The sequence below is a fragment of the Loxodonta africana genome, chromosome 27 (assembly GCF_030014295.1).
Source record: "Loxodonta africana isolate mLoxAfr1 chromosome 27, mLoxAfr1.hap2, whole genome shotgun sequence".
Lineage (NCBI taxonomy): Eukaryota > Metazoa > Chordata > Mammalia > Proboscidea > Elephantidae > Loxodonta > Loxodonta africana.
Window position 1 is genome coordinate 23,657,270 of NC_087368.1, and position 19,460 is coordinate 23,676,729.

The following is a 19,460-nucleotide window of genomic DNA, read 5'->3' on the forward strand; positions in this document are numbered from 1 at the left end:
CATCAACAAAGCAGTGCCAGGAGTAGAGCGCCTTCTTTGGACCCAGGGTTCCGGTGCAGAGACGACCCCAGGCGAGGGGAAGATTGATGCATCACAAGGACCTTTCTCCAGAGCTGACAGAGAGAGAAAGACTTCCCTGGAGCTGACACCCTGAATTTGGTCTTCTAGCCTACTAGACTGTGAGAAAATAAATTTCTCTTTGTTAAAGCCACCCACTTGTGACATTTCTGTTATAGCAGCACTAGATGACTAAGACATTTATCAACACCAGTTTTACTTCTGACAAATTCAAACTGCCTCCTAGGTCTCCCTGAGTATAGTCAATTTCAAGATACCAACATGATTTTAGCTTTGCTCACTCTCACTCCAGCTCCATTGTGTGGTGTTACTAGTAAAGATCTCAGCTGAAGTCATCACCTGCATTTAGCCCAACTTACCACTCACCTCCAAGTGCAGCCACTATCCATCTGTCAGTGAGGCTTTTGTGTTGTTATCACACTGAACAGCGGAGCTTCCAGACTAAGACAGACTAAGAAGAAAGACTTGGCCATCTACTTCTGAAAATCAGCCAGTGACAACCCTATAGATCACAATGGTCCAATCCTATTGTGCATGGGGTTACCAGGAGACACGGGGCTACTGATGGCTGCTAACCACAACAACAACCATTCATTTCTTTCTTTGAAGATGTTACTTAACACTAATCGAACTTTGTTTACATTTAATTTTCAAAACAGGAAGGAGGAACTCTTATTTGCCCCATTTTATCGTTGAAGAAACAGAGGCTTAAGGAGGATAATTAACTTGCACGAGGTCAGGGGACCAGTAGATGACAAAGTGGAGCTCCAAGACAGTTCTCATTCCTAAATCCATTCTCTAAACATGTACAGTATATTCTGAGCAATAGAGAGGTTAAGAATCCTATCCAAAACAGATACATATTCAAGGTGATAAATTTAGCTTAAGGGATAAAGAACAAAATAAAAAGTACAGGTCTGTCTCTTTGTTCCACTTGAGAAGATACTGTTACCCAAGAACACTAGTGGTCGAAGGTAACACTCAGAGTTTTGGTCCACAGAAAAGAGAAAGGTTATAATGGAATACATAACTCTTGATCATAACATACGGGTTAGGACATGATTTCTGCCATGTCTTAAACCAAAATGTAAAGCATATCACATTCCTTGAAGTAAACTTCTTGGGGATTTTGTCTTATTAGCTTATTAATTATTTGGGAATTTTCCTTTGGGTTTAATTGAAAGCCCCTGTAGAAATTGCCAGCAGTGCTAGGATTACCTATGGTCACTCTTCTATCCAAACCCTAGTGTAGATGAATGTTACACACAAGCTCAGAGACTATCTAGCTACTAGCACCTTCCTTAAGAAGAAATCCATAACTAGCCTTGCCTGTGTTGTGTCACTGTGTCACAAAAATATCAGCAGAAGCATCCTCAGGGTTGGAATTGGGGCATTTTGGAATGTGTGGTGCAAATCAGAACCCCTAAGAGCCCAGAGGCCCGGGACCTTGGAAGCAGTGAAGGCATTTTCCTCTGTTAGTCTACAACTTCACTTCAAAGGATGGCTCTTAAATACCTTTCAAGGTAGTTCGATTTATGTTTGCTATTCACGATCCTTTAAAAGCATACATATAGCTCTGTATTCATAAGATCCGATATGAATGATACTCATTCCATCTGTTTCTTGAAGAAGAAAAACGTTCAATTCCTGTTCATCACGATCATACCCTCACTTCTACTGGCAGCTGTTTTGGTTTTCAAAGGTCATCTCTATGCATTTGGACTTCCTTGGCAAATCTCTGAGTCAGGAAGAGCAGGTACTGTCTTGTACACTTAATAAATGAGAAGTTTGAGACTTAGAATGTTTAGTAGGAGTATTTGGTCTATAATTCAAATCCTTTGATTCAGCTGTGTGCTGGTAAAACAGTTTGCAATCAATCAATCAATAAAAGCCCCCATTTATAGCATTTGCCAATTTTCAGGTGTAAATAATCCCACCACAGTCAATTTCAAGCTACTAACATGATGTTGGAAACCCTGGTGGTGTACTGGTTAAGTGCTACGGTTGCTAAACAAAAGGTCAGCAGTTCAAATCTACCAGGCGCTCCTTGGAAAATCTATGAGGCAGTTCTACCCTGCCCTATATGGTCGCTATAAGTGGGAATTGACTCGATGGCAACAGATTTTTACAGGTTAACACGATGTTACTACATGCAAAGTTAGAAGAGATGTACAATATTGACCCTCTTGAGCTGGTACAAGCTAGCTCCAGCACAACACTGGATCCTTTGACTCCTAATCCAGTGCTCTTTATATACTATCAAATTAAGTATTTATGATGTTGCTTTAAAACAAGTGTCTAGCCCAACGTACTGAAGAGGAAGCTTTAAGACTTTAGGAATGTATGATGCAGAAAGTTCTCTTCTGAGTTAATCAGCCATAGATCATTTCTTCGGCATACATGGCCATTCTTGAAGTTTGATGACCCTACCTTGGTTACAATTGAATGGACCAGAGAAGCTGGCTCTGAGGTGATTCTGGGATGAGTCAGAGACCAATAGCTCTCCAGTATAATCCCATTGACATAATATCTTTCAGCCAAAGATCCCCAGGCATTTTCCATAATTGTCTAACCATCCCCATTTTACAGATACAGGATGCCAAAGTCCAGGAAATGAAACCATGTGCTCAAAGTTACATAGTACATGAGAGCTGGAGTCATAACCAGAAGAGACTGAGTCCTGACTGAGGTGCTTTCTATTGTACCAGGATGCCTCTTCTACCACTGTGAAGAACAAAGACTTCAGACAAGGGTTGCAGAAAATTCAACATAATCATAGAAAACTGCATAGAATTTCAGAAGTGCGAATGTTGGGGGCCAATAGACATCCTATAAAGTCTGTTTTTGCCTGGTTTTCAGACCAGGCTTCATGGAATCCCAAGGTGCCTTCGAGGCTTCCTCGGAACATATAAAGGAATAGGGTGCACGCAGGCAAGATTCTGGACTCCCCTGATCTCCACATGAGTAGGAATTAAAGCAACACCACGTTCATCTGTTTTATATATTGGGTGTCAGATTAAGATTTCTTTTGAAGAAAGGGCATGACTTAAAAAAAAAAGTTAGAAAACCCCAGTAAAGACCAAAGTCTAGATTGTTAATTTTCAAACGAGGCTGCTTCGCATGAGATATTGGCTCTCTTAAACTAAAGGGAGCTTTCTGGCTGCTCTGTTCCCACGATCTGGTGAGATAAAGTATGTGCAAATGCACCAAAGAGAAGAAAGGTGTACATAAACCGAAGTCAGCACAGATCCTTTAACCCCTCTCTGATCCTTTCTGAAAGCAAGTGGGTATTACCTTGTATGGCATCCTCACTGGGGAGTTTTCTATCCTACAACCTCTCATACAACCCAGGCACTCCAGCTCCTCAGCTGACACCTTGGAGAACAGCCATAGTTCCTGGCTGCCTGAAAAAGTACACAAAGGTAACCGGTCTTCCCACACTTGCTAGACTGACACTATCATAGGCCACACAGGCCTCTGGCAGGTCCTCTGTGAAAACAGACAAGGCAGTTGGGAATAATGCTAAACAAACACTAGGTTTGCAGGCCTACAAAACACGCAGTCACCTTATAAGTATTTCAGGTTGAAAACTAAAGGGAAAAAAAACACATCTTCTTCATTAAACCAAAAACCCACTGCTGTCAAGTCAATTCTGACTCATAGCGACCCTATAGGACAGAGAGAACTGTCCCATAGGGTTTCTAAGGCCATAAATCTTTACAGAAGCAGACCGTCACATCTTTCTTTTATGGAGCTGCTGGTGGGTTTGAACCACTGACCTTTTGGTTAGCAGCCCAGTGCTTTAACCACTGTGCCATGAGGGCTCCTTATTTCTTAACTAGCCAATGTAATTAAACTATCTCAAATAGAAAGGAAGGAGCCATGGTGGCACAATGGTTAAAGCACTGGGCTGCTAACCAAAAGGTTGGTGGTCCTTGCACAGCCAGCAGTAGCTCTGCAGGGGGAAGACCTAGTGATCTGCTCCCACAAAGATTACTGTCAAGAAAACCATATGGGGCAGTTCTACTCTGTCACATGGGGTTGCTATGTGTCGAAATACACTCTAGTGCACTCAACAACAACAAACAGAAAGGAGAGTCACAGGGGAAGTAAGAAATCAGATGTGTCAATTTAGTTTGCATTATACTATATTAATTTAGGGTCTGCTCGGAATATTAATATTAAATGTTTAATATTAAATGTTTTCTGAGACATTCTATGCTTATAGGCAAAGATAAACTTATACTCAAGCACATATTTCTAAGATAACTATACATCCTGAAGCCATAACGGAAAAGCACACACACACACACACACACACAATATATATATATAGTTTGTTCTTGTTATGCTCTGAAGTATTTATGTATATTTTTATGTATGGGTATTTACAATGCCCTTCTTAAAACTACCTAAATGTTGTATAATTTCTTGCTGGAATAATAAGACTTTAAGACTGATGCTACTATTATCTAGAAAGCAAACAAATAACTATAAAAATTTGAAACCATATAAAATGATGGTGAATTAAAACATTTGTGGAATCAAAGTCAGAATACTGATACATTGGGATAACAGTTCTTAAATGTTTTATATGCCTATAGATTTTAATGAGGATATAAAATGAACCCAAAGAGGACTGAAAAATAAAGCTAAAATTAACTTTCAGCTTATCCAGGCCTCCTTTCACTTTTGTTTAAGATTATATGCATGAAGACAAAATGCTCAAATCGTGTCAGTTGCAAATGAATATAACACATTGAGGGTAAGTTAGCGTTTGACTAAAAATCCAGAACACAGACAGCACTGGAAAATATTCTTCTCTATTACTCTCGAAGCTTAAATTTCACCATACTTGCCAGGCATATGAAAAGTTAATCTTTAGCAAAGCTAATGTGCTTAAAATAGTTAGCCTATTGTTCTCAACAAGTTATAAACCTGGATTATAAAACTGTTAAACACTAGAGATAAAAAACTCAAATACACTAATTCTTTGGCACACATTTTTCTCCGTCTGTGTTACTCTTCCTTTGTAAAGCCTCAGATTTTATGATTAAGGAATTTGAAGAAAAATAGAAAAGAAACGCAAACTTGTATAAGGCAAAGCCAAGTGTTAACAGTCATATTTTCAAGTAGCATACACTGTCTTTCTTTTAAACGATAATTTTGGATTTGGTTGCCTGGCTTTGATTGTTCAAGCGTTTCATTAATATTGCATTTAACTACACAGAAAAAAAAAGTTACTTCAGGGAACACGCTTAAATGTCACCCAAATCTAAATTTGCCTAGTCCTCCATACTGCTGTCGTGTTGTTAGTTGGCCCTCAACTCATAGACTTACAGAGTACAACTGCTCCATAGGGTTTTCTTGGCTATAATCCTTACAGGGAAACCCTGCTGGCATAGTGGTTAAGAGCTTGGCTGCCAACCACAAGGCTGGCAGTTTGAATCCACCAGGCGCTCCTTGGAAACCTTTTGGGGCAGTTCTGCTCTGTCCTGTAGGGTTGCTATGAGTCGGAATTGACTTGGAATCAACCTGACGGCAGTGGGTTTGGTTTTGGTTTTTAATCTTTATAGAAGCAGACCGTCAGGCCTTTCTCCCACACTGCCACTGGGTGAATTTGAGCTACCAACCATCAGATTGGCAGCTGGTGACAAGCCACTTTCGCCACCCAGGCTCCTTCTATAATACTACCGATAGAAAACAACAAGAGTCTGGAAATTTTCCTGAACATTATCACAACAACCCTGAAAACTTTTATTTACCCCACTTTACAGAGACTCTCAAGCTGAGGGGTGTTGAGGTCTGCTGGGATTTGAAGCCAGATCTTCTAACATCAAGTTCATTACTCTCCCCATTACCCTAAAACCGTTTCAGTAGAGGACCATATTCCCATTTAAAACAAAGAGGTAATGAAATATTATAATTTACAGAAATATAGAAAAATTAGGAAAAGATTATTTGTTTTTCACAAAGGATAAACCCCAGATTAAGTTACCCATTCCCATAAGTCATTTACATAGGGCTAAATTTGTCCTCATTATTTTAGGAAACTTTGTGTACATAGAGCCAGGCTTGGTGAGTGATCAAATGTATTTGTGCTTCAGTTGTAGATCTCAAAAAAGGTTTTAAGTCTGGCAATAATGGAGAAAGGAACACAAACCTGGACAAAATATTTACAGCAAGAGTTTCAGGCATTGGACAACAGACAGTAGGGAGCTGTGGTCCTTGAGAAGATGGAAGCACAGAAGGGGAGCTCTACATTCACCTTGGCTTTCTGCCTAGGGGCACTTTTCAAATTGCAGCGTTGGTGAAGTGGAGCTCAAAGAGCCAGCAGCTGGGCCGAGGAAACTGAGATCAGATTTCAGGGCAGCAGATATGGCTGGAACTTGTGGGGCCGGGTATGGGCAAGAAACAGCGCAAGAAATATGCAAAGGGGTCCCCTTGAGCCTTTAGTTGAGTACCAATCAGCATATGCAGATCAAGACTCCACAAGGCCTAGAAACATGCCTATTCTGTGATCAGAAAAAGTTTCTGATGAGTGCACAATGCCAAGAGATGGAGTTCAAACAGCCAGAGAAAGGCCTTGGTGAAAAAGAAAAAAAAAAGAAAAAGAACACCCCCAAAATTCAGCTGAGACTTCAGAGAGGCAATGCCAAAGGAAAACTACTCTAATCCTAGAATAAAGACAACTCTAGATTTTCCCTAACTAAGCCTAAATCCAAATCTCAGCTACCTGCTCTTGATCCTCCAGAAAATAAAATACCTGTCAGAACAAGCTCGCCGCTCTTTAAAGGAAAACAATGACATTCAAAGTTTAACATTGTCACTTCCACAATGTCCAGCATAAAATAAAAAGTTACTACACATGCGGTTTGGTTGACATCTTAAGTGGACAGTTATTGTTTCTGCCTGACCAATACACCTTTCCCCTACTTCCAGGAACACAGATTTATAGCAGAAGAATCCTTCGTTCTTACAGCAATACATTCCACGAGGTTCAGCCAGGGTTCTGCATCCTCACTAGTGGTCAAGTGACCGGGAGGGATAGAATGTCCTACCTCCTGGACACAGGGATGGACACATAACTCATTTGGGCCAATGAGAGTCCTCTTTTGTCACTTGTCCCTGGAAAGGCTGTCATCTAAGCTAGTGTGATGTGAGAGTAAGGGTGCTGATGGCATCGTGAAGCCAGGTGTTCAAGAGATGAAGAGGAAGAGACGAAGCCACAGAAACCTTATTTGAGCCCTTAGATTTCGCTATGCCGAAAGGACTTTGCAAGGTTGGTGTGGTGGGATGTAGAAGTATCTGAGTTCTAGATTATTAAGCAAAGATCAGACAAAGCCTTAGATGCTCAGGGTAGACGGTATGCTAGAGGGTAACTCAGAATGTAACTTCCCAGTGAGAGGGTTGACATTTGATGGCTGAAAATTGATAGTCCTGGCTACATAGTTAAAGAGCTGTATTATCTTGGGCAAATTTCTCCCCCCGCCACCCCGTAAACTGAGAATGGAGACCTTCTAGGGCCCTGTCTAGCTACAAAAACCCATAATTCTATGAAATAAGGGACTTCCCAAAGCCAGCTGGATAACAGATTAATGCTAATTTATAAAAGTGACTTGTTCAAGCCAACAAAGAAATGGTATAAGATGAGAGATACAGGAATCCAATGATCAATCTTGAAGAAAAATCTCACACTGCCTCCCAAAGTCCCGGTTTGCTAATTCTTAGACCAATTTTTCTCCTCGTGATTTCGAGAGTGAATTAAATCAATTCTATCATCCACTGACATGGGCTTAATGTAAATGAGAAACTCAGTGTAAATGAGGCAGAGACTGAATTGGGCAAGGGGGTATTGTTTTCTCTCAATCCAGCTGTCTCTTAAAAATTTTGAACAAATGCCCTAATACTCCAGCCACTTTCCAATATGCAAAATAACACGCTAGATGATTTAGGACTGATGTCATGAACAACAAGGAGAAAAAATTGTGCAAAATACTTGAGTTAATGTGGTAAAATTATATTTGTTTGCCATCTGTGCATTTGTTGGGATCCCCTGAAAGCTCCATAGTCAAAGGGCACTTGCCTTAGACCCAAAAGAATCCCAACACATTCCACTTTAATTTTCTATCAGCTCCTGGTTTGGTTTTGGAGCCCTAGTGGTGCAGTGGTTAAGAACTATGGCAAGCTACGGCTGCCAACCAAAGGGTTGGCAGTTCAAATCCACCAGCCACTCCTTGGAAGCCCTATGGGGCAGTTCTACTCTGTCCAATAGGGTAGAAATGAGTTGGAACTGACTCTGACAGCAACAGGTTTGGTTTGGTTTTAATGAACATATGTTTAATGGGAAATCTTCATTGTATTTGAAAAGACACAACGCTACTTGGCCCCTACCCTAGTAATCAGCGAAAGGCTAAAGCTTAGAAGTAAGAAGAGGGGAATCTGAATGAAAATAAAGCCAAATGATCTATAAACCTCTCAGTTCTTCAGGGATAGGTGAAAACAGTTCTAGTATAATAGGCCACTAAGCCTTTCCTTTTTAGAAGGGGAGTAGATGACAAAGGGCTCTAAGAGACATGAGGGAGGAGCCACAGATAGGAAATACATGAACTGAGAATGTTGAACTCAAAAACTCATTAAAAAGAAAAAATGCATTAATTTCTTTTCTATTGATGAATACTTTTCTAGGAAACTCATTTTATTAATAATTTTTTTATAATATCCATTTTATTTCCATTTATCTTCTTATAAAGAATAACATTAGAGGAAATCTAGAAAAGGAGTTAAGCACAAAGAAAAAATAAAAAGTTTTTCCAAAATCCCACAATTCTAAGATTACTATGTCTTAACAATTAGGTGTATTTCTCCCCAGTCTATTTTTTTTCTACAACATTAGCACTATTTTTAAATCATTTTATAGTCATCGTCTCATTTATCCCTTACAACAACTCTATGAGGTAGGTATTATTCTCATTTTACAGATGAGAGTTGCACAGGTCTGCCTAATTCCAAAGCCTGTACATTGAAGCTCTACACTGTCTTGACTGCATGTGTGTGTGTGTGCATGTACACAAATGTCTGTGTGTATATGCATGGATACATGCCTTTATATGTCCATTGATATATTTATACATCCATGAATTTTCAAAATTGGACCCTAAATGCTGTAACTATACATAATATTTAATAATTTAGGTTTCTCAGTTACAACATATCAAACAAAGGTTCCCAAGTAATTCAATGGAAGCCACAGACCAGGAGAAATGAAAAGTCTACTGCTATCTGTCAACCGTTGAGCTCCCAGAAGGGTACAGAGACCTTGAGAAGAATGTCAACTGACATAGAAGGGACCCATGGCTAATGCCAGGAGAAACACCTGAAAGATTCCTGAATATAATAGAATATATTTGGGTGACTATTTCTTGTTTGTTTTTCTGAGCCACTTTCTCATTTCTGGGAGTGAAAGTTTCTCTAAAGGTAATTCCTATTCAGCATGTGGTTTCTGTAAGAAGTCTCCACGATTTAGAAAGTTGACTCAGCAAAAACACTTGGGCATCTCCACACCACCCCATAGAGCTCGGCACATTCAATGAACGTTTTATCAACGTGACATATTAACTTCTAAGTTTCCAGCACACAACTCTGAGTAATAAGGCAATTTGGACCCTCACTGACCCTTGCAACTAAATTTGTCCACAATAAATTTATCTTTGTTCTCCTTTAACCATGTTACTTCTAGATCCCTACACCCCTTTTTTAGAATCACTGTCACTGCCATTATCCTAGTCTCTCTGGCAGGAAAATCTGGATTTGCCTTTTACTCTCCCCTCTTCACTCCTTCTTCCTACCCTAATGCCTCAAGTTCTATAAATTTGTGCTTTTTGAAATTCTGGCATAGACCTCTTCCTTTACCTGCCTCAACCCTTGTCAAGATCCTTTTGACTTTTGTCATTATTCCATGATGAGCAATGTTGAGAGGGAAAGGGGTCACTATTAATAATGACTCTGGGACAACAAGTTTAAACCTGACTGTCCCAGGCCCACCAGACGTACGATCACCTAGTTATAGGACCCCTTTCTCCCTTTCTCCCCATTTTCATTTTTCTGACATATCACTGCCACATAATCAATTATCTCTAAACACAAAGTGTCAGCTTCTTGTAATGGTTTTAATGAAAATCGAATCCAGGCTTCATACTGCTTTCAGAATAATGGCCAGATTCCTTAGTCGGGCCTTTATAATTGGACCCCTATCAAACTCTCTAAATTTGTCTCTTCCTACTCTTTTCATGATCCTGTTATTTCAGCGAAATTGCAATATGTGGCACATGCTAAATATACCAGGTATACTCTACCCACCAGCTCTTTGCTTGCATCCCCTCACTGCTCTCCATCACAGAAGTCCTATTTTTCCTTTCGAGCTTATTTCACTTTACATATCAGCCCTACATGTTAGCAAGAATCATTTAAATCCTCGAAGAACTTTAGAATTCAGAAAACACTTTCTAATGCATTATCTGATTTGATCTTAAAGAACAGAAAGGGCAGCAATTATTTGTTTCCATTTTACAGATAAGAAAATTGGATCCCAAAAGGCTAACAGACATGGCCAAGTTCACACAGTCAAAATGGCAGCCATAGTACTAGAGTGCAGGTCTAATTCCTGGCCCAAATCTACTGATATCTCAAGTGTATTGTGTCTTCAGTGCCAGGAATAAAAAAGAATTAACAAATCCTCTTGGAATATTTCTGAGGAAAAATGGTAGAGTAAATCCAAGGCATAAGATTTCTTTCCCGCAACTTTTGTGAAAGGAATAAAAATTTCAAGCATGAAACCAAATATGTCAGTAATACTCAAACAAAGGAAGAAATGTAATCTAGTAAAATAATATTTGAAAGATGGTGGTAAGGAAAAGAGATATAACAGTATAATTTCTATCTCTAAAGCAGTTCTAGAAGAGGAAAGAAGTTCCAGCAGAGTTGGACAAATTTGAGGGAAACCTCGTAAATGCTCCACAGTGTAGAGCACTCTGAGGGCCAGTAGGCAGCATAGGCTGAGAAAAAAGTCTTATTACGCAGCTTTTAGAGTAGAAGTCCTGACCCACCACTACCATGCTGACTCACCTAAGATGAGAATGAACTCGTAGAAGGGAGAAATAATTGCATAGGCCTACTCATTTCTGTCAGAAGCAAGAGCTCCAAAACACTCTCCAAATTACAGGATAATCTGAAAGCCAAGAGTTCCCACTGGTAGGACTTGAATATGCCTGATCTTAAAAAGATAAATCCTTGCATGAAATACAAAGGCAGAAAAAAGAGCAGAGCCCAAATCTATCAATTATGACTATCTATAACTGCAACTGAGTATCCCCTCTCTATTCTTAGACAAAAGTAGAATCCCAGTAATATCTTGCTCTCAAACATAAGCTCTAAGGGAAGGTAAATAGGTCTCAGAGAAGATGGGATGTCAGTCAAGCATGACTGATGGATACAATATTTGGGAAAATAGATGGTCTACATTATGTATGAGAAAGATAAAATTAACTGGAACAGCTACTATGCAAAAAGAAAAAAGAACAGAGGGAAGAAAGGATAGAGAGAAGATGGGAGGGAGGGAGAAAGGCAGAAAGCAAAGATTGATGAAAAATACCTTAAGAAACAGAAGAAAAAAAAATCCACAACAAATATTCTGCATCTAGAAGACATTAAAGAAGGACGAGTTTGATAAACAAGTAGGCAAAGATGAGATAAAAAGATAGTGGAGTGAATGGAAAATGCAGAGCTCAGGATAAAGACCAAAAGACCACTTAGGGTGAAAAAAGACTGGTTACTTTTGTCAAATGGATTTTTGGCATCTTTAAAGATAATTGTGTATTTTTGACCTTTTGCTAGATGAAGGACTAAGATACTCTTCATAAACAAAAATCTTCTACAAGTAAAAAGATCATTAAACAAATGGATAAAGATTATGAACAAGCTGTCACACACAAAATATTACAAATGGCCAACACACATGCACACGTGCACACACAAACATGCATGCACACACACGCACACATGTGTGCACACACACGCACACACTTGTACACTCACACACACATGCACACACGCACACATGCTCAAACTTATTTTAAAGAAAGGCAAATTGCAGGTGCGCTGAATATTTAAAAATAACTCGTCGTAACAAAACTATTACTTTCTGGTTGATGACATGAATCAAGTACATTTTAGAACTTTTCTTCTTCAGTCTACAATGGTAATTAATAGTCTCTTAACATCCCATCACTTGTACTATAATCTCGACGCTGAGAGACCTGCATACTAACACAATTCTCTTTTCTTGACAACTCAGTTCAGTTCCAGTTCAAGTGTAAAGAGATCTCACACAAGCATTCGTATGGGTGTTTGTAGACTCGTGCAAAAACAATGTTTTTGTTTTTTTTTTTCTCGGTGAAGATGTTAGAAAATTCAGTCACATTGTCATAGTCTTTTCTGAGAAAGGAACAATGTTTAAGAAACTGATTCTCTTGATTTTGATTAATGAGCAAAAGAACCTCTCTAACTCAGTTCACCTTAGAGTATCTTCTCTTGATGGAACTACCCGCTCTAACAACAATTCAGGAGGGCAAATTTTGTGATTATAAATTTATATTAAAGAGGATTAGGGTGGGATTGTAACACCCTACCTAAGGTCACATCCCTGATCCAATGTAAAGGGAGATTCCCTGGCGTGTGGCCTGTATCAACTTTTATCTTAAAAGAGATAAAAGGAAGGAGAAGCAAGTAGAGAGTGGGAACCTCTTACCACCAAGAAAGCAGTGCCAGGAGCAGAGCATGTCCTTTGGACCCGGTTCCTGTGCAGAGAAGCTCCTAGTCCAAGTGAAGATTGATGACAAGGACCTTCCTCCAGAGCCCACAGAAAAAGAAAGCCTTCCTCTGGAGCTCATGTCCTGAATTTGGACTTCTAGCCTACGTTACTGTGAGAAAATAAATTTCTCTTTGTTAAAGCCATCTACTTGTGGTATTTCTGTTATAGCAGCTCTAGATGACTAAGACAGATACTGTCACAACTTCAAGAACTTCCTAAGCCATGAATTATTATAAAGTATTATATGTCTTATATAATACTTTATATAGATAATATTATATACATAAAATAATAAGTACACATGATACTGAATAGGCTTCAGTGGAGCTTCCAGACTAGAATGCTAGAATGTGCTTGGAAGAAAGGCCTGGAGAGCTACTTCCAAAAATGAGCCATTGAAAACCCTATAGGTCACAATGGTCTGATCTGCAATTGATCATGGAGATGCCACAAGACCAGGCAGTGTTTTTTTCCACTGTGCATATCAACTCAACAGCAGCTAGCAACAATTATATATATATATATATATGTTCTTATGAGTTGTTTGGATTTGACTCATGGAGACTCCCTGTGTACACAATAGAGCTGCTCCATAGGGTTTTCAGGACTGTAATCTTTCGGAAGCAGACTGCCAGGCCTGTCTTCTGAGGTGTCTTTTGGTGGGTTTAAACTGCCAACTTGTTGACTAGTAGTCAAGTGCATAACCATTTGTGCCGCTCAGGAATCCCTATATTTAAATATAAGTATGTGTGTGTGTATATATATATATACACTTTTTTTATATATACATATGTATATATATATATACATATATGCATATGTGTGTGTGTGTGTGTGTGTGTGTGTATGAAGCCATAGTGGCACAGTGGTTAAAGCAATTGACTATTAACCAAAATGTCAGCAGTTCAAAACCACCAGCCACTTGGTGGGAGAGAGACGTGGCGGTGTGCTTCCATAGAGATTTACGCCCTTGGAAACCCTATGGGGTTGCTATGAGTTGAAATCAACTTGACAGCAATCAGTGGGTATATATATATATATGAAATTTCATTCAGATAATAATCACTAGAAAGCTTGGGGGTAGGGGAATGGTGAGGTGAGGGAAAATTTAGTGATTTGATTCTGTGAAAATAGACTTGGAGGACAGAAATCAATAAAATCATTCGCCCTTAGAATCATTTTTACCTTTGGTATAATTCACCCCTAGTATAATTAGAGTATGCCACTTCTGATTGCAAAAGCCTAGGGATTAGTCACTTGAACAGAAAGAGTTCCTCTTTACAAGTGACCTCTGGAAAGAAGTCAAGAGTACTTCCTAGTTATTCAGCACACTCCAGTAAATACGTTTCAGAATTTATTGACACGGAAGCATTGCTCTTAACACCCAAGCACCCTTGACCAATGTCGTATCAGTCAGAAGAGGGGTTATCTTTGTGGTATTGACTGCAAGGGAGCATGAGGAGTAGAAGCCTTCTATAACCCAATCTGGCTGGTGGCTCCACAGGTGTATGTGTATATATATATATATATATAAATTCACTGAGCCATACACTTAGGACTTGTGCACTGCATGAATGCAATGCCTCGATTAAAACAAAATGTAGGTCACTACGCAATTGTTTTCTAGAAAGCTAGTAGACTACGCATCAGGGAGAGAGCTTTTTAATAAGAAAAATAGTATACTCTGAGTGCCATTTCTAAGGCCTAGTAAGAATTCTATTACAAATGGTGTTTCGCAGATGTCTAAAAGATGGGGCTCTATTAATAACTGTCGTAGAATGGGAATATAATTTGAAATGCTGCATTTTCATTATGATCAGAAAAAGACAACTGGCCATCAGCTTGCTACCTGGGGGAATAAACTGCTTTGAAAATTTCTGCAACAGAAATTTCTTTCCAACCTTAGTTTGTTCCTTGGAAATGAGGATGGTGAGACTTTGTCTCAGGTACTTTGGATGTGTTACCTGGAGGGATCAGTTCCTGGAGAAGGATATCCTGCTTGGTAAGGTTGTGAGAGGGTCAGCGAAGAAGAGGATGACCCTTGACAGGATGGATTGACACAATGGCTATACAATGGGCTCAAACCTAGCAACTACTATAAGGATGGTGCAGGACTGGGCAGTGTTTTGCTCTATTGCACATTGGTTTGCTATGAGTTGGAACCAACTAACAACAACAGGGGAGTCTCCAAATTATTAATCATTCCCAGGAAATATCAAATGAACTACAGCTCTCTCTCACACACACACACACGCACACATACACACACACACACGGTATTTATGTGTGCTGTGCTGGGAGAGCAGGGAGGGGCTGGGTATGTTTTCACACTCTGTTAGTTATTGGGAAATCCATCCCTCTTTCTTCACTCAGGGATTTTGAACTACATGCTGTAAACATGAATCCTGCAATTATAATGTCATTAGAATAAAAGTAATAATCTACCCTTACTCTGAACAAGTCAGAACTAAATAGCATCAAATGATGGTTTAACAGGAAAAGGTATTAACTGAAAAACCAAAAAACGATTGAGAGCATTGGAACTACCTGAGCTCATCACTAACAGTGGGAAAGCAGGACTGTGCTCCAGTATGGAACTGACCTCTGGGGCTGCTGGAGTTTCAAGATAAATCATTGTGTGTTAATCTTGCCCTTCTGAAACTTTTTACTCAATCCTAAATACTAGTTCTTATTCCAAATTGAAAGTTCACAAACCTCTTGCCTGTGCAAATTTTTTTTTAGTTTGATAAAATATGTGGCCACAGTAGCAGCTCATTTCTCATTAAATAATATGATGTAAAATATGACTTATCTTCCTTTACCTGTTCTTTAATTATATACTTTCATACATCTCAAGTTAGATTTTTTTTTTCCAACAACCTCAACTCCATCTGACCAAATTTCATCCAAACTCCAGCAGCCATCAAAATCTCGAAGAAGGAGATTCCCAAATCTAGACAGATCCTCTCTCCTGAGGAACAAATGTCCATTTTCACAGCCTGAAACTAGCTCATTTTTTCTCTGCACCTCAACTTTATCTTCATCTTGTATTCCCAATATCACAAACTCAAAACCAGAGCCAAAGAAATGATCAAATCCTGCCTTCCCACCTCCAGTAAGTCTCTTCCTTCCATCTCTTTCTACTTCCACTGTCCTTGTCCTATTTACAAAGTACTTAGTCAATGAACGCACACAGGCCTCGTCCTCTCTGCCCACCTTCCTCCAGTCTCTCCATTGATCCGTCTACCCTCAGGTCAGGGTTACTGTTTCAAAATACAGATCTTACCACTGCCTTTCTCACAACCTTCCATGGCTACACATTTCACATGGAACAGAACCCCTAACTCCTCAGCGTGGTACGCAAGGCCATCTGTAAGAAGATTCCAGCCTGTTTTCCAAATTTAACCTTCAAGTCATGCTCCCACCCCTGTACCTTATGTTTTGGTGATACCTCCTATGTTTCCTCCTGAACTTAGAATATTGTCTTAACTTTACAAAAACAGCTTCCTCAAGTTAGGATACTGCCCTCTGCCATGTTTACTGTCAAGATCAATTTCAAGTAGGAGATAATATAGTTTTGTGATAAGACACCAATCTTTAGCTTCATAAAACCTGGGTTCAAATCCCAACTCCATTACTTTCTTGTCATAAAATTTTGGAAAAACAACTTAACCTTTCTGAGAGTTTCAGTTTCCTCATCTCTATACCAAGGAGATGATAACAACATCTAAATCACAGGGTTGTGGAGAGGACTAAATGAGTTACAAAGCACTTAACATGGTCCTTAGCACTCACTAGTGTTTATATTAGCTATCAGTGACACTGTTATTATCATTATTATCTACTTCAAGAATACCTTCTTATCCTATCAATTGGAATTCATGCCTTCCTCCTTTGTTCTTTCATGGTATACTGTCGACAGCTCTAATTATAATACTTATCAAAATCTGACATATAACATGGTTATTGATAACTGTCTGACTTAATTCCCAGAGAGGAATAAATTCCACGACAGTTATTAAGCACTAAACAACATCTTAATTATCAGTAGTATATACACAATGCTTTGTGCTTCTCTCTTCAGTTATCTCGTCATTCACTCATGTCTTCCCAATATACTTAATCTTACAACCTGGACAACATGCTGGAATGCCCACTCCCACACTCCTGACATACACTAATGTTCACAGAATCTTATGAGCTCTACCTCCTTAACATCTTTTATAATTCGACTCTCTCTGGCCCAGCCATCTTTGTCTTGCTTCACACTTCCCTTGATGTTCACCAAGATTATTAGAATAGTTTCTAATGAGAGACTTTTCATCCAAGGGGCCTTCCAAGGCAATCTTTGTGACCACCCCTATAAGAGCCCACTTAAGCATCTGCATTACAAGTAAATACCAAGCATCTTGCATGCAAGGACCATGTTCTGTTCAAAGTGGATAGCTCAGTGCCTGGCATGTAGTACGATATTGAAAAGCTCATGTTGCAAAACTGAGTGAGTCACAATGTTCCATGACATCTCCATGCACTTGGGTTGAACTTTCATTCTTACAAGGAGCCCAAATATTGATTGTAGTACATATGATTATAGCACTGAGGTTGGGTCAAGGGGCTAGGAATTCCTCAAGGGGCTTAGGAATTCTGTCCAACAGTAGTGGGCTTTCCATGGGTGGCATATAGGCCAATAAGAAGTGGAGAAAGAGACAGACCCAGAGAAAGGACAGGGTTGGGAAAAACAATTAATGAGATAAGCTGTCTTCTCTAATGCATGATGCCAAAGCAGTTCATTGGTGACTGGGACAGTGCTTTCAGGGGCAACTCAGTCTGGGCAGAAAAACCCAGGAAGAACCACCTACCATTATGATGGACGCTGTGATGCACCACCCAGATCCCCCTTCAGGAACAAAGGACTGTTTCCCTGACCTGCAGGGAATATTGCTGGCCTCGGATGGAGACTGCTTTGGCTGAAAAGAGCCACATCACCCGAAGTTATGCCCCTTCCCCAGGCAACCTATATCCAATGACTGATACATGCAGGGCATAAAGACCTGACCCCCTCATCCAATTTTGGACTACTGTGAAGGGCCAATCCAGTTTCAGTACTCCTTGAAGGTTGGCTCAGACTTTCATTGTGGCTCAACTCTCCCATTGTGGCTCAACTCTCCCACTGTCTCAACCTGCTTCCTTTCTTCTAAATGCGTTGCTGTCAAGAACGCTCCCCAGTAAACCTCTCACTGGATAAACTGTCTGAGAATCTGCTTCCCAGGGAACCTACCCTGTGACAACCAAAGATAATGAAGATGGAAAGGAATTTTATGACAGCACATATGGTAACCCTAAGGGAAAGAACCGCTGGCCTATGGACCAAGTTCTGTCTAGAATTGTTTTGTGTGGACCTTGCAGGGATTTAAAAATTGTGAATTTGTTGTCAACACTGAAAAAAAAAAATCTTTTGAAAGAGCTAAAGCCCTGGCAACAATGAGCCATCATTTGCACATGGCACTGAGAGCTGGACTTGAGGGATGGTGTTCCCTTTAAATGGTGCTCAAATGCTCCATTTGGCCCCAGTTCTTACCAGTTTCTGTCATTCATTTTCTATACCTGCTGGCCCCTGGGGACATTTGCTTTGACAGGTCATGATTGATCCCAGGATTCCAGCTTCTAATCTCCAGGAAGACTACTTCCCTGGTCAGCCTACTTCCTTCAATAACTTATACCTTTTATCTGACTTTTCCCATAAACTAGAAGCCTCTTTGATGCTGATTCTATGTAATGGAGTCCTGGTGGTGAAGTGGTTAAGAGCTCAGCTGCTAACCAAAAAGTTGGTAGTTCAAATCCACCAGCCACTCCTTGGATACCCTATGGGGCAGTTCTACTCTGTCCTATAGGGTTGCTATGAGTTGGAATTGACTCAATGGCAATAGGTTTGGTTTTTTTGGGTAGTTCTCTCTAAACAGGTGCCTTAAGCTGGTGAACACAGCAGATGTACTAAGCATGCTTGTTAAATGAATAAAATTAAAAACAATCCCTTTCACCACTTTGTGATAACCACGAGTAGCCTACTCTTCTAGAATATTCTGATGGAGCCTTTGCATGGTCTACTGGATGTGTGAAGATGCTTTCCTGATATACAGAAAAAAGCTGGGTTCTCCTTTTCAGAAAACATAGCAATTAGTGTGTTTTCAAGGCTTAAGGATGAACACAGGTTATCGGAGTGATTTTAAACCCAAAGGCTGTTAGTCGACCATATCACAAAACTCATTGGCTTGGCTGAAGTCACCAAGAGCAAACCCCTGCAGAGCGGGCCCTGGGTGTGCTGCCCAGGTGCAGATAAATGGCTTCAGTAATTGCCATCTTTGGGCAGTCAATCAAAATGCAGAGTTGAGACTAAAAAGGGGTAAGTGATCCCACAGAGGAAAAATTATCAACCATTGTTACATAGAATAATATGTGACTGCTGACATTTCACCTTTATTATTACAGCAAAGCTTTAAGAAAGAAGTGTAGTTAA

General features: G+C 39.8%; 1 protein-coding gene across 36 annotated transcripts in view; it reads right to left on the reverse strand.

Moving 5' to 3' along the window:
* THRB (thyroid hormone receptor beta) overlaps positions 1 to 19,460 on the reverse strand; it is a 414,019-nt gene that overhangs the window by 283,691 nt on the left and 110,868 nt on the right. For 2 of the 36 annotated variants that reach the window (XM_064277391.1, XM_064277394.1), the window contains exon 1: positions 1 to 19,460. This exon is cut by the window's right edge and continues 8,851 nt beyond it. The exons of the other annotated variants lie outside the window; for them this stretch is intronic. The gene's annotated coding sequence lies outside the window, so the exon portion shown is untranslated. 36 annotated transcript variants of the gene reach the window in all.